General features: G+C 42.4%; 1 pseudogene; it reads right to left on the reverse strand.

The window, feature by feature from the left end:
* Positions 1–11,604: 11,604 nt before the first annotated feature.
* LOC108512367 (60S ribosomal protein L5-like) lies at positions 11,605–12,490 on the reverse strand (annotated as a pseudogene).

Consider the following 12,490-nt stretch of genomic DNA (forward strand, 5'->3'; position numbering starts at 1 on the left):
AAAAAAAAGAATAGGGGTGCTATAAACACTTGTATGCAGGTTTTGTGTGGACATAAGTTTTCAATATCTTTTTAACATTTATTTTTCAGGTCAATTAAAATCATAATTTGTAATAATCTAGCCTTTATATGGCTTCTCAAATATAGCTACCTTAAAAATAAACACATTCATATAATAAATCCATTCAGAATCAGATACCATTTTATATAAAAGTGTGAACAATGAACCTGCAATTATTTTGTGGAATAAGATAACTTTAGGACAGTTTAGAAGTATTTCATTTAACATTCTTTGAAATTTGAGCAGACCTGTGGTCTGTGGAAGTTGTTTCTTTTACACTGCAAACAGAGAAATTTATAGGTGTTAAATTTGCTATAAAATTGTTCCTTTATTGATCCTTTACTAATAAAACATATTAAAAATTATATATTTGGAAATCTAAATAGAAGCATTTTCAAATTGAAATAATAAATACCACACAGTATTAGATAACTAAAACTTGCTCCCCTTATGTAAATACATATCAGATAGGACACAAGAAATGCCAGGAAATAGGCAATGATGATATTTTCTCTGGATATTTAATCTCTAAACACATGAAATATATTACATACAGTATAATCCTGTTGAAATATAACTTGTTATTCCAGAGGATTGGGTATGTGTTAGAGAGTCACCTATGTCCACTGAAAGCTTAAAGCATAGTGACAATTCTACAAAAAACCCCACACCTTTCTATAACACTGTCTTCTATCAAACGACAATTTGATCAAATTAATCTTTGCCTTTAATACTAATATTCTAAATAAGCCTCCTTCTTTGGGGATGAATTAACAAAAATTGCCCCCGGATTGTTACCACCTTACAGAATTTTTACTATGCTTCCTCACTCTGTTAGTGACTTGTGTTGATTGGTCCAGGATGGCTCAAGTGTAAATATCTTGACATCAGAAAGATTTAACAATTTTAAGTGGTTTATCGTGTGTCTTAAGCTATCTTATGTCTATGGTTTATTTTATGTCTTAAGTTACTTTATGTAAAATATTTGAGAAAATAGAGAAGGAGAAGTATCAGTGAGAATGAAGGGTTTAAGAATATCACACAAGTTCAATGTATTTCCCCTCCCCATAGAAATTTTGACCATTTTAGTGTTGGAAAATTAATCAGTCTGCCAGGCGCAGTGACTCACGCCTGTAATCCCAGCACTTTGGGTGGCCGAGGCGGGCAGACCACGAGGTCAGGAGATCGAGACCATCCTGGCTACCACGGTGAAACCCCTGCTCTACTAAAAAATACAAAAAATTAGCCCGGCGTGGTGGCAGGCGCCTGTGGTCGCAGCCACTCTGGAGGCTGAGGCAGGAGAATGGCGTGAACCCGGAAGGCAGAGCTTACAGTGAGCCGAGTTCGCCCCACTGCATCCAGCGTCAAGAAAGAAAGAAAAGAAAAGAAAAGAAAAGAAAAGAAAACAAAGAAAGAAAGAAAGAAAGAAAGAAAGAAAGAAAGAAAGAAAGAAAGAAAAGAAAATTAATGAGTCTAAAGCTATGTCAGAAAATGATGGGATTTTCTTTCCTGAACTAAAAGGTTCTGAGATTTCTCCATTAGAATCCTGCCTCACTGAGAGGTGAGGACTTTTTAACCAATAAGCCTGGCGGTTTTAGGGCTTTAGTTTAGCATAATCCCTGGGAATGTGATTCTCCCTGAAGCAAATCACATGTTATGATGCATTAGATGGGAGCTTCTGTGGTAGACCATGTCCCTTTTAACATTATAACAGGGGAAATCTTCCTTCTACCTCTTTTTTCATACCCCTTTCATATGTGACAGAGGGCCCCTTAGCTGCCTCTAAGGGCATGCTTAGCTGCCTCTCCTGTTCTAGGATCTCTTTCTGTCCTTTGCTTTTCATCTTTCTCTCTCTTTCTCCATCTCTCTTCCTATCCTTTTGCTCCCATGAAACTATCTGTGCTGTGCTCTGTATCCTTCCAGGTTGTGACTCATGTCCCATTTAAAGCTGGAGAAGCAGCAAGATAGACTAAGACATGAATTCCCTGGATCTTCATTGGTAGTTCCCTGCATACTTTTTTTTTTTTTTTTTTTTTTGAGACAGAGTCTCGCTCTGTCACCCCTGCTGGAGTGCAATGGCGCAATCTCAGCTCACTGCAACCTCTGCCTCCCAGGCTCAAGTGATTTTCCTGCTTCAGCCTCCCAAGTAGCTGCGATTACAGGCATGTGCCACTCTGCCCAGCTAATATTTGTATTTTTAGTAGAGACAGGGTTTCACCATGTTGCCCAGGCTGGTCTTGAACTCCGGACCTCAAATGATTCATCTGCCTCGGCCTCCCAAAGTGCTGGGATTACAGATGTGAGCCACTGCGTCTGGCCTCCCTGCATACTCTTAAGTATGCCAATATTAGGTGAGTGGATATACATGTCTCTGGAAAAAGAACATTCTGTGGTCTTACAATGGTTGTTCTTTTCAGTATTCTCCTGACATGGCAAAATAAACTTACTGAGTGCCAAAGATCCTCCAGGAGGAAAGGGATGAAGACCTGGGGAAGGGATCTCCATCCCATTTGAGATTCAACCTAGGTAAAACTTTCTAAAGGGCTAAGATAGTCCTGACTGAGGTCTCCCAAGAAGAGAGAGTCTGGCTCAGTGACAGGTTCAACTGAGCCTCAAGGTTTGTGGGGACAGCTTGTTCTAGATCCTGTGTGTAGCTGTGGTTAGAAGCCCAATTATACCCAGCCACTTTGGCAAAGCTGTCGTGTTTAGGGAACAGTGGCTGATTGTGTGAGTATAAATCCAATAAGCTGTTGCCTTGGGAGTCCATATGCACAGTGCTACCCTGCTGCCTGCGCAGTGTTCCATAGCAGCAAGGCCAAGCAAGACAAGGACTCACTGAAACCTGATGGAACCAGTTTTCAACAGTGACATTGTATAGAAGTGATGTTTAAAACCAAAGCCTGTTAATGGACTGGTCACATGGACTTCTGAAAGAAGACTACTACCTTTGGACTAAGTTAATTCCCAGGTTTCTGTACAACAGAGAGAATGAAGGTTCCTTAAGAAAGAGAAACCAAATTACCTACTATATGGAGGAATGGAGGCTTAAGCAAGGAATTGGAAAATAAAGAGAGATGCCCAAATTTTCATCCTAAACTGATAGAGATCCATACAGATTATATTTAATATGCTAATTCATTGTGAATCTCTAGAGCTGAAAGGTTTGCTAAATTTGTTTGACTACTGAACTTTTTAAAAACTATATATCTCAAGAGACTGGATTCCAAGGAACACTTGTTATAATAGAAAATGATTCTCCAGTGACAGAATTTTAGATACTAGGTCATGACTGGCACTCACCCATATAGTTGATTGACTGTCTCAGAGTAGACTAGTTCCATGGTTCTGTGCTGTTAATCGTATTGCTCTAGTGACTCTAACCCAAGGAGGGCAGAGTGTGCAGTGAGACAGTGCTGAGATGGGATTCCAACTTTCTCCTTAGCTCCATCTATCATTATTAGCCTTTGAATAATGCCCACCACCTGCAATTGCTCATTGGCTACATGAGAGTAGGGATTTCCTGTTTTATTGTCTTATGCATCCTCAGTGTCTAGAACTGTGCCAGACACCATTTAAGTATTCAATAACTATTTGTCAAATGAATGGACTTCTGATCTAACACTGTCCTGGCAAAGACACTAAAAGCCTAACTTAACCATTTCTTTTGTACAGTTTGTACCTTGTGGCTACAGAGATTCAGGAAGTATAAGAACAGTGATGACTTGAAACTACTGACTAGGTTTGGTGGGCCCAGTCCTCAGCAGCAAACAGTAAATAATGTTTTATTTGTAAATCAAGTAAAACCTATCTTTTCCCAGGTTGGATCAACCCAGAATTGGGGTCAGGGGTACAGCCATCTCAAACCATATCAGCTGAATCACCATCTCTCTAGTTCCACATTGCTCAATCTGAGGATAAATTGCAACTTATTTAGCAACCTGTATGGTGGCATATGTTTTATAAATAAGTGTATTTCTATAAATCTGTATATAAATAAAATTAAAATATTTCCTTTCTATTATTTAAACTAAACTATGTATCATGAAACTGTTTACAGTGTAATGTAGCTTACAAGGCAACATTTTCATCAAATAATTCTAATAATTTTTAAATCATTATTGATTTTTAGAAATTACTAGTATGGTCTTGTTTGGTAAGCTCTCATTAAACTAAATGCTGCTTGTCTCTAAGCTATAGTTGTACGGAGGAAACTGTACTAAATGCGTCCAGTGGCTTCTCTTTGTGTAGATGGTTATTAGGTGTGGGCCCGGGCACATGCCTCAGCAGGAGAGTGATTGGGTGGGGTGCCCATCGTATTTAGAATGCTAATGTTTCTCACGTCATCTGTACCCAGAGAACTTTTGCTTCTGCCCCATCTGCAACACTGTCACCAGCCCAACTTGTTCTGCTACTCCTGCCAACCCTGGACCCCTCCTGAGCAGCAAGTAGGCACTACGTCTGTCCCAGCTTCCACCTTGGTCTTAGCTCATGCTGCCCGGTCCAGATGCACCAGTCCCAAGTCCCAAAACCGCCCATGCAGTGGCCACTGCATGATGTTATTTGGTGGCATGTGGTCTAACTTAAGCTACTTACCAACCATCAGGGCAGAATTTCCAATTTCAACCTGCAGTAACATCATGCATGTGTGTGTTGGCTGAATATCAGCCATGGCCCCATCTCTTCTGAGAAGTTCTGCAAATCTTAAGGCCTTCTCTCATATTTATGTTAGAACAAGCCCATGAATGCTGTTTTCTTCTATCTCATGATCCCTACCATTTTTTCTTCTGTTTCTCACCTCCATAAAATGGCTCCCATGTTGATGTATTGATTCCTGGAAGGAGCTTCTGTTTTGCTTTGCCTCTTAACATCACTCAAGTGATGCTGCCCTTGCTGATACTCTGTTTCTGAGCTGAAGCTGGAGAGAATCCCCTCCGTTGGCCTGAGTGGCCCGTGATCTCCAGCCCAAGGCTGCCTCATGCTCTTTGTGACTTACTCCTTGCTATAACCCAGAGTCTGTGGATGATCACATTAGAAAACACCCTCAGTTTACTGTTGCCTCCCACTGCTCACCATCTTCTGAATTAAGACTGCACATTCTGGCTCTTTGCCTCAGGTAATTTTTTCCCCAATAACTTGGGAGCGTTGATTCCTAGTGGCTTAGGAGAGTTGTTCTCCACACAGCTGGGCACAAGAAGCAGCCAGTTGAATGGGACCAAGGCATGAAGGCTGAAAACCTTGCAGGTGACTTGGATCTGCATCCCAGGTTGAGAATCTCCAGTTTAGGAGTCTCTTTTGAGTCCTAAAGGAAATACTCAATTTCCCCCATCTGTCAGGCCCCTGCTACATCTACCAACATGTGCAATGGGATTAGTTCTTAAGAAATTCATATACAGCTTAGATTGTTGCTCAGAGACTCCTGCCACTCTGTGAACAACCACCCTTATGGATACTGATGCACAATTTCCTTTGGGTTGATCTCATAAGTTGCATTTCCCAAAAAAAAGAAAGAAAGAAAGAAAATAATAAGGCCTCGACATCATAAGGAAACCACTTTTAGTTGCTCCATTTCCTGGAGCCTACAGCTGGCAAAATGCCTGGGACAAGATGTATTCAATTCAAGGCAAAGCAGAGTTGTTAGAAGAAGCAGATGGCCCACCTAAGGTGAAAAAATTACTTTCTTGTGAGGATAGGCGGGGCAGTTTATTCACCTCTTCCTCTAGGAAGGTGAGAACGTGTGGAGACAAAATAAATAAAACACATTACAAGCTCCTTCCACAGATGCACGGAACAATTGGTGCTGAACATGGCTACAGGAGGCATCTTCCAGCCTCCAGGAGGGCTGTAGGAGCTTGTCATGCATGCATTAAAGTGTCCCCAGAACTTAAAAACCATTCCATCAGAGGAGCTAGTAAGAACCAACGAGTCACTGACAATAGCAACCATCAGTAACCGTCTCTGAGAGCTGGTAATGAACAGCAACAAAGATTGGGGATAGTTAAGATGAGCCAGGTAAAAAGGATCAGGAAAATGACTGAATAGATTACAAGGCAGCAGGAACTGTGATCCATCTGAAGAAAAAGGGGAATCGTGTGAGTGGAGGTGTGGCAGCTAGATAATCTGCACATATTGAGGTAAGGGGAGGCCAGGCAGTGAGAATTTGTTATGATTATCAAACACTTTCCAGAGGAGAGAGACACGTTTCTTGGTAGCTACTCCTGTTCAGATAATCTAGAAAGTACATTTCATTCAGAAGTCTTCTCCAATATCTGGATGCTGCATCCCTTAAGGTTATGAAATGTTTTTGCTCTGAATCCTTGTTCACAAGCAACAGTCTGATCATGAATTTGGTCTCCCAGGTACCTTGATAATGGGCAGAATGTGTCAAGATTGAGGAAACAAGTTTGGAGATCCTTGGAAAGGCTTATTCTGTACCTGTTACAAATAAATAAATGTGGGTTTTGTTTGAGAGTTTGGTTAGCACGGGTCAGTTTCAACCTAATCACCCAGCAACACAGACAAAATCCTCTCTTGGGACCTGCATGGCTGAGGGTCAGACCCCAGAACACTATGGCCACTCCTCTGTATTGCCATCCTGTGAGGCTCCACTGGAGCAGCCTGGGCCTTCTTCCCTGACATTTGTGTCTATTTAAATTTCACACAGTCAGTCCAGAAAGTCATCGCCCTACCAGTTTCTTTAAAATCAACAGAGGCTAGTTCTAAGTAATGTTTTCTGTAATGCATTCTGGCATCTCATAGCCCTGAACCTTAGGAAACAAGTTGCATCTCACACTCTGTAATCATATACCCAAGTAGCAAACTTTCAGCTTCCTGCAGTGATCCCTGCTGTCTTCTTTATCCTGATGAGGTGAGTCTTGGTGAGGCCACATGGTGACATACAGGGGATCCTTAAGCAAGGAGTGGGAAAGGAAAGGTTATGCTGCCACGCACAGCTCCAACCCTGAGCCCTCAGGCTCCTTGATCATGTCGTTTGAATGGGGGGTGGCTTGGGTTAAATGAAGAAAGGGGTGGGTGTTCTCATCTACAAGAGCAGAACTAGAAGGGTGCTTCTTGTCAGCTGTGTTCACAGCAGCTGTGGCTGGGTGCACAGCTTTCCCCATTTTTCCACTGTTGAGAAGAGTGTGTGCTTCTGTGGATGGTGCTGGCATTCTCATCCCTGACTCTTGTAAAGGTGCCACATCATCACTCTAAGCACTCTCTCTTCGTTTTCTCCTCCCTAGGGTGTGGATAGTTGACATTGTGCACTCCTTGGTGGGCACTACGCACTTGCTTGCTATAGGACACTTATTCACTGGTAGTTTGGTAGCAAGTAGTTTTTGCCTGTCTCCAGAATAAGAGGGAAGCAGCAGTGACCCAGCTCTGGAAATTATCTACTGGGTTCACATTCCATATATTGCCCTGTATCCCTTGAAAACAGCAAATTTATATGCAAAATAAAAACATTAATATTGCATATTAATTTCTTCTTCCCCCTGTTTGGAGAGTTGGCAGAAGGACTAATAAAGATGACTAGTGTGGATAGTGTCTCAAAATAGTCATTTCATAAATTGAATAGGAGATGCATTCACTGCAGCTGAGATTTATGAAGGTTCGGTGAGGTGGCAAAACAGGGTTTGCAATTCAGGATTTTATTGCCCTTAGGGGCTGTGGCTAATCTGTTGTGAAGCAAGGTTTCAGTTGGGTAAAGATTGAGTAACTAGAACAGGGATGCATTGTGTAACCCCTGTTTCCTTTGTATTTCTTGCGGGCCAGTGAATATCCTAAAGTCCCAAACTGTATGCCAGCTCAGTAGATTTAATTTTTGAGTGTTTTGTGTCATGACAGCTCAGCATTTCTTGCAAAAAGTGGTCATAGATAACCATGGCCATTATATCAGTCTCTGTGCTGATGCTGAATTTGTCTGACAGACTCACACAAGGGCCTCTAAATAACCTTTTCTTTAAAGGGAAAGAGAATCGGCATTTACCAATTACTTATTCTGTCGCCAAACAACCTTCATTGCTCATGACAAATCTGTGACATTGGTATTACAGGTATTTCACCTTTGTTCTGGATAGGATTGAGGCTCAGAGAAATTAAATAGCTTGCTCAAGTTACTTAATTAAGAACCTTAGAAGCCTAAAACAAACATGATCTCTTCTGGAGATCATGAGGTTTCAGGATTTAACAGGAGAAGTGAGGTTTCAGGATTTAAACCAGGCGTATCTGCCTCCAAATCCATTGCTCCTTCCACTGTGCTGTGTGGCTGCATGCACACCAGGAGTTGGAGAAATGCCATAGGGTTTTAAAGCACCAACAATAAAATCATGCGATAAAAAACATATTTTGAAAAAAAGGCTGATTGTCATATTGAAGCGCCCCACCAGCAAGTCTCTAGGAGGCCTGGGTAAGACCAGCGTGTGTGCCCTGGGTGTTTTGAGTACCTAGGAGGGCAGGGACAGCAGTCTCCCCTCCCGCAGTGTAGATGAGCCGGGCAGGGATAGCAGCAATGCTGCCCCCGAAGTCATCTGCCAACTTCCAGTCAGTGGCCCTAACGTTTCTCTAGTTATCTGAGTGTCAGCTCTTACAATGTCTTATGCTTCTCAAAGCCTCTTTATTTAAACATTTGCCAATTGGAAGGGATTATGTCCCGACAACGACTTCCTCATTTCCATGCTCGCTCCCAAAGCACAGCTCAGACGCCTGTGCGGGGATCCTGTCTGCCATAAGAGCCTCCCAAACGATGCTCCCCGCTGCCAGCCACTCCTTGCGCCCATCTTGTGGCTACTAGATATATCGTCCTACAGCACAGCTCTGATGATCTCATACCTCTGCTCAAAACGAAGGAAGTTTCCAAATTTCAAAGCCCAGTGCCAGGCGTGGTGGCGCGCCTGTGGTCCGGGTGCCTGAGGAGGCTGAGGTGGGAGGATCACTTAAGCCCAGGAGCTGCAGGCTGCAGGGATCTATGATTGCGTCACTGCACTCCAGTCTGGGCAACAGAGTGGGACCCCATCTCTTAAAAATAATCAAAATAAATTATTTTAATTGTAAAATCTGAAACCAAATTTCAAAGTCAAACCTAGAAAGCGTCTCGTGCCATCCCCAGGCTCCTGGGGCCCTCTCCCTTAGTGTGACGGCCTAGGACTAGAGTTCTTGGTTTGTTTTTGGAAGCCATTGCCTCGGAGTGATGGTTTCTGAGGAACCATCAGCTGCAAGAGTTCTGCTTCATAAGAATATACACATAAGAAGAAAATATAAATAGCCTAGAACTCTCCGGATTTCATCACATCATCCCACCCCCCCCACACACAATCACATCATCACACACACACCACACACACACCACACCACACACACAATCACATCATCACACACAACACACAAAATCACATCATCACACACCACACACACACACACACACACACACACACACACACACACACACACAGAGCCTATGTCTTTTCCCATTTAGTTGTTATCTAGCGCCACCTGGTGTTAAAACTAAACAGTACCTCTGGAGAAAAAACAAGAATCTACAGGCACGTTTTATCCCAAATTGAGGATCTTTAGCACTGGAAGGAACTTTAGAGATCATTTAGACAGCTGACTCATTTTATAGATTAGGAATATATGCAGAATTTAGAAACAGAATTGAATCCATAATTCTTGAATTCCAGGCTCCTCAATTTTCCAGCATGCCCCAGTTGCCTCCTAAGCCTCCAAAGGAATTGGGCTAGAGTGATACCACCTTTGGAAAAGACAAAAAAAAAAAAAAAAAAAAAAAAAACTAGCATTTAATGATCCTTTATTATAAGCCAGTTATTGTGCTAAATGCATTTACAAACATGACCTCATGATCTTATCTGTTCTTCATAACTAGTCTCCCTCCCTCCCTTCCTTTCTTCCCTCTTTCCTTCCTTCCTTCCTTCTTTCCTTCCTTCTTATCAGAGAGGAGGTCTTGCTCTGTCATCCAGGCTGGAGTGCTGTGGTGTGATCAGAGCTCATGGCAGGCTTCAACTCCTGGGCTCAAGCCTTGATCCTCCCACCACCTCAGCCCCACAAGTAGCTGGGACTACAGGTGTGAGCCACTGCAGTAGGGTGATCTTATTCTTGTTCCACAGATGAACAAAGTAAAATTCAGAGACCTGAAACATACCTTGGACCTGCAAATACCTTTATGTCTGTGTTTCTATAAGGACCTGTTCATTCCGGTTGTCTCAGTGGTCAGTGTGGATTGCCACATGAATAATTTGGTGGCGGCTTAAAAAACAAATATTTACTTCTTGCTCATGTTTCATGAGAGCTGCAGGTTGACTGTGGGTCAGCTGTAAGTCTAATGGGCTCAACTTGGCTGGATGAGTAATTTGGTGGTGGCAATTGGCATAGACCCTGAAAAATAAAAGATAATGAGGAGCTCAATAAGGTCATATTGTATTATTTGTTCACAATTATTCATTCCTTCCTTGCCTTTACCATACTTTTGTGCAGACAAAATACATTTTCCTCCCTGCATTGACCTTGGACTTGGCCACTTTCTTTGGTTAATAAAATGTGTGTGGACTTGATATTTGCTGTCTGAGCAGAAGCTTTCAGTGGTGTGGTTTGGTGAGACCTACTTCAGCCTTGAACTCCCCTGTGAGAACAGCACACCTTAGAGAGTTGCTCTTCCTTCAGTCCTGGCTCTGGAAGGAGACAATACTTGTGGCTAAGTCGAATCCAGCAGAGCTGAGCCCATCAGAGTCACAGCTGACCCACAGTCAACCTGCAGCCCTCATGAAACATAAGCAAGAAATAAATAGTTTGTAAAGCCATTGAGAATTTGGTGTTGTTTGTTGCTGCACCAAAAGCTGACCAGTACGGAGTTTGAACACAAGTCTGGTTGACTCCAAAACCTTTTTAGAAACCCTTTGTGAAAATGGACACTACTTCCAGGATGATGTCTAATATGGTTTGGCTCTGTTATCCCCACCCAAATCTCATGTCAAATTGTATTCCTTGGTGTTGCAGGAGGGGCCAGGTGGGAAGTGATTGGATCACTGGGCGGTTGACTTCCCCTTTGCTGTTCTCATGATAGTGAGTTCTCATGAGATCTGGTTGTTTAAAAGCGTGTAGTACTTCCGCCTTCACTCTCTTTCATCTTCTTTGGCCATATAAAACATGCCTGCTTCCCTTTCGCCTTCTGCCATGATTGTAAGTTTCCTGAGGCCTCCCAGTCATGCTTCCTGTATAGCCTGTGGAGCTGTGACTCAATCAAACCTCTTTTCTTAATAAATTTCCCAGTCCTAGGTAGCTCCTTGTAGTGATTTGAGAACAGACTAATACAGGATCTAATTTAACTAATTTGAGAACCTACTAGTGTTAGTAGTTGCTGAGGCTCTTACCTCCTTCAAGGCTTTGCTGAATTCCGCTCTCTCACTGATACTTATCCTGAGCACCTAATTTAATTCTGCAACCTACTTCTCCAGCTCTACCTCTTCTGTCTTTTTTTTTTTCTGTTCATAAGTTTATTGTCTTTATCTGAAAAATCCTCATAGAAAACTGTTTGGTTTAGCTCTCGGCAGCCCGCTCCTGAGCTCTGAGGGAGCTTGCCTTCTTTTGAGCTACCCAATCTTTCTTCTGAGCAAGGGACATTTTGGGGTGGTTCCACCTCTTCTTTTTAATTTCTTTCTTGTGCTTCTTTTCAGAGACTGGATTCTCTTGTATAGCAGCATGAGCTTTCTTTTACACCTCCTCCATCATGTCTGCAGTTACACTGTTCTTTATGCATTGAGAGAACTGTTTTTTGTAAGCATCTTCATCTTCTTCCATTAAGTGGCGCATGTCATCTGCAACACTCTGGCCCATGATGCACTTCTGGTGTACTTCTGCATTAAATTCCTTGCTTTCAGAATCATAACCAAGGAATTGTTTGGTACCGTGAGGGACAGACAAACCTCCATCCATAGCTCCCTTCAGGGTGCCAAAAACTTTATTGCCAGTGGTATTCTGGCAGGGCCTGCATCCAAATAGCAGGTAAAGGCACCTGACTGATCATCAATGCTTTCCACATTGTGTTCATCGCCAGTCACCTCCACTTAGCTTTCATAGATCTTGTCCATGCCAAACCTATTGAGAAGCCTGTGGGCCAGCAGCAGGCCAGTACAATATGCTGCAGCATAATTTGTCAGGCCAACCTTCACACCATACTTTGGCAGTTTGTGTGCATATGCTGAGCAGACTATCATATTCCCCTCTGTACGGGCATAAGCAATCTGACAAATGATAGCTCTATCATCCTGTATTTGGGTGTGTTGTATTTATTTTTATACTATATCACCAAGCATTTCTGAGCATAGTAATCAGTTTTACCCTCTCGTCATCTTCTAAATTTCACTTGGTATCTCTTAAAGTAGGTCTTATTCTTAACAAGTGTAATAAACCCCATCCTGCAGAA

This window comes from Rhinopithecus bieti, unplaced genomic scaffold, assembly GCF_001698545.2.
Source record: "Rhinopithecus bieti isolate Rb0 unplaced genomic scaffold, ASM169854v2 scaffold_29254, whole genome shotgun sequence".
Taxonomy (NCBI): Eukaryota; Metazoa; Chordata; class Mammalia; order Primates; family Cercopithecidae; genus Rhinopithecus; species Rhinopithecus bieti.